The 4177-nt window shown below is 34.1% G+C and overlaps 1 long non-coding RNA gene across 1 annotated transcript; it reads left to right on the forward strand.

Moving 5' to 3' along the window:
- Positions 1-374: 374 nt before the first annotated feature.
- On the forward strand, positions 375-3397 carry LOC148619846 (uncharacterized). Its single transcript, XR_015921316.1, has 3 exons — positions 375-649; positions 1937-2036; positions 2372-3397. It is a non-coding gene; the product is annotated as an uncharacterized LOC148619846 (long non-coding RNA).
- The last annotated feature ends 780 nt before the right edge of the window (positions 3398-4177 follow it).

Here is a 4177-nt window from a genome sequence, read left to right on the forward strand (position 1 = left end):
TGCAAAAAAATATGTTTGAAGTCGCATTGTCTGTTGATATGTTTAATTATTTATAATATGTGACATTAGATATTTTTATAAATTATTATAAATATGCAGGTTAATAATGAATAATACACAAGTAAATAATACATGTGCACAAAAATCAATACACACATATATGTGAAATTTGTCAAATGTGCAAAGTAATGCTTTTAATTTTGTCTAATGACTTTTTAACTTAATGTATAAAAATACTTACGTATTTTAGAATTAAGTTAAAAGCGTTTTAAACAAATACAAAATAGAAATTTGTTGAAAAGCTGCACAAAAACTTGAACTTCAATTTATTCGAAACTATAGTCAACAATATTTAATACACATTACCAAAAAAATAGACGTCTAATGCGTTTATGATTATACCCTTTCAATTATATTAGATTTTTTTTCAAAAATTTAAACTCATTGAATTTAGTTTTTTTTAGTTTACAAGGTTTGGCACGTGGCAAGCAGACGACTTCCTGTGAACTGTACACGAGGGCTCACCAGTTGGTCGGAATGATTGTAAGTGGGCAGCATACGAACCGAGAAAAGCATTCGATGTACAGTTGAGCAGAAATATGAAAGGAAACCTCTTCGGAAGAAAAAAAACAATATATAAGGCGAATAAGTAAGTAAAAAAGTAGAATAATATCACCTTACGCAATGATTTCACAATGAATACAATATCGTGTAACAGAAACTGAGATCTTATTTAGGTCAAATGTTACTGAAGTATACGCCATAGTATTGCACTTAAGTTAAGATGTACGTATTTGGAAAAAAAACCAAAGTAATTATTATATTTTGTGCAATTAATATGTTGAATATGACTTCTAAAACTTCCAACTACACCTGCCATTTAAAAGCAATTTTATTTTATGTAAATAACTTTAGAATTACAGGGGTAATTCACCTACTATTCAACTGTTAATCATTGTGCACTTAATTCTGCAAATGTTATGAGCGTCACGACCAACCCACGGATGTATAATAATGCAGTATAAATGCACATCATAGTTTAGAATAAATGTCATTTAATATCCATCTAAATATTTAATATTATTCGAATTTTTGAAACGACTAAACAAAGCAATTATGACAATTTGATTGCGAAACCAACGTTCCTTGTATGAAAAAATGGCCGATTTGTATTTCGTTTAGATCTTTTTCAGCAGATCTCTCTACAAGATCATTAAAGATGGAATCGCGCATGCGTGACAGCTGCTTTGGCGCGGAATTTCAAACTGGAAAACAGTTAACAAGGTTTTGATATGTCTCTACATCTTTATGAGGTTTTATTTTGCTATGAAGTCGTTTCATTCTCGTCTATGAAACCACATGTCTATTGTTTGAATATCACTTTCATTTAATTTTAATTTTTATGAGGAAATCCGCAAAAGGCTGCACAGCACAGCGACTGAACGGTTTTTACATCGTCTAATGCGGCTGTATTCTTTCTAGCCACCCTACACCTGGTATAAGATGCAATTAACTGGACTTTTTAATGAAAACAGTCTTTTCAAGTCTATTAAATTCTATACTTAATTGCTGATGCTTGGAATCATTATTCATAGCAAACGATGCCGTTCTCGCATCCTCATCATCACCTGCTAGATCTGAGAAAACCTTTTGTTCTCTTCTCCTGTGTCATGATGCAGCGCATTCGTTTCTGATTATCTCTGCCGTATTTCTGCATCTAATCTTATTTACATCTACTTTTGTAACATTTCAAGATACGAATCGCACAGTCTGGTACCTGTTTCCGTTAAGTGGCGCGTGCTGAAATAGCGGAGAACAGTTTGCATAACGTCTTTTGAAGCAAGATACAAGCTGCACAATTAATTGTCTCTAAGAAACCTTTGAATCCCAGAATAGTGCCTGAATTATAATTTGTTTATCTTTACAATTTATTTAGCTCCATCTGCCGAAGATATCCTTTTCATAGGTCACAAGACACTACTTTGCGACCGTGAGAATAGTTTCCAAGCTCTAAAAGAAATATGACTTAAGAGAAGGTGAGAGTGCTTTCACGTGTTTGTCCATACGTAATTACCCATGATTACTTAAGTTTGAAAAGGAATATGTTACAAAGTTAAAATTAGCATTTTGATCATGTCCTTAGTTCAAATGAATAAAACGTGCAATTACCAGACGCGCACGGGGTTGATAGACTTCTTTTAGTAGTGTTTACAAACGCAATTCGGTTCCATATGGCGATTGAATTCGAAAAGGAATTAATTTATGAGGTAATTATGAAATTTGAGATTAATTAAGTATAGTTTGATGACAGAAGGACATAAAAATATAAGCTTAAAAGGCGAAATCAGTTGCACTTTTGATGTAATTGCAGATTAGACTCTGCGACTCTATAAGTTGCAGGTTGCACCGATGCTGAAAATGGAAAATTTTGAAAAGAACCGTGCTTGAAACGGATGCAGAAACTCAATGTCAAGACTATCAAGTACAGATTGAATATTTGAACCCGTCCTTCTGAAATGGTAACGTTTGATTTATACCGAATCTGCTGCATGATCGAAAGACGGGCTTTGTTCTATGATTTCATAATAGACCAAACCTTCTAACACATAATTTCACTTTGTAATGCTACCATAGTTCAACATTTAGATCTGACTTCTACGCATCTTGATTTTACGAGGGAGCTTGACGATGACATATACGCTTCAAAGACAAGAAGAAAAGTTTTGTATAGTGAACTTCTTACATGTGAATTAAAAAAAAAATGTACACAAAGCAAGTTTAAACACAATAAAATACATGAGTATGCATTGTTTTTAATGAAGAGTCGTTTACTTCTCTATGTTATCCAACCTATAAAATAAGAAAAAAAAACAGTTTTCAAACAGTATTCAAAACAAACTAAATCAAACATATCGACCTAAAGAGTAATGAAGGGAACCAAGGTTATAGCGGTAATCAAAGAGTAATCAAGGGAACAAAGGTTATAGCGGTAATCAAAGAGTGATCAAGGGAACAAATGTTATAGCGGTAATCAAAGAGTGATCAAGAGAACCAAGGTTATAGCGATAATCAAAAGAATGTAATCAAGGGACAAAGACCAGACATGGAAAACAGACATACACAACAAAGAATATAAAGCAACCAAAACCATACATACAAAGTAACAAAAACAAATGAGCAACTCGTACTCGACTAAAAACTGGGAGCATGGACCAGGTGCACCGGTAGGGTAAGCGTCCTTTTCTAGAAACCAAGACAATAAACACACACGAACATGAAATAACACTAACATAGACATAATAAGCAACGTTGACTAAAAACCAAACCTCCCTAACACTGATTAAGGTTTAAGTGATCTTCTGATGCAACAACTCTTGATTACTTCTCCTGAAAAATCTTTTCTTCACATGCAGAATCAGGTAGTCATGGACTTGTATTAATTAGTTATCATAATGAATGTTTCGTATATATATATATATATATATACGAAACATTCATTACACACCTGTATGAGGATATTACACTTGGACAAATCATTTAAAAACACACAACTGCAACAGACAGACAGACTTGTATTGCTCTTTTGGTTTCTTAATTAGCTCCTTGAAATTGCCTTATTAGCCTTGTATATTGGTATGATACAACGTTTGTAAACAGATGTAATAGGGACCAAAAAAGGCCTTAATAATAGTGAGAGTCGTATTCCGTGTTGTAAACTCCTGTAATAGGAACCTAAAGGCCTTTCCTGTTTAGTGCGAGTCGTAGTCCTATTGTAAACTAGTGTATAGGGACCAGCAAAGCCGTACTGTTAAATGCGATTCGTACTCAGTGTTATAAACTGGTGTTATAGGGACCAACAAGGCCATATTGTTTAGTGAGAGTCGTACTCCGTGTTATAAACTGGTGTTATAGGGACCAACAAGGCCAAACTGTTTAGAGGAGAGGGAGTCGTACTCCCTGTAATAAATCAGTGTACTAGAAACCAACAAGGCCATACTGTTTAGATGGAGTCATACTCCATGTTATAAACTGGTATAATATGGACCAAAAAGGCCATAACGTTTAGTGCGAGTCGTACTCCGTGTAGTAAACCACTGTACTGGGGACCAAGGAAGCCATACTGTTTAGTGCGAATCGTACTCGGTGTAGTAAACCACTGTACTAAGGACCAACAAGG

Source organism: Perna viridis, chromosome 4 (assembly GCF_037379345.1).
Source record: "Perna viridis isolate PV_CMFRI_1.1 ecotype Kerala chromosome 4, ASM3737934v1, whole genome shotgun sequence".
NCBI classification, from domain to species: Eukaryota; Metazoa; Mollusca; class Bivalvia; order Mytilida; family Mytilidae; genus Perna; species Perna viridis.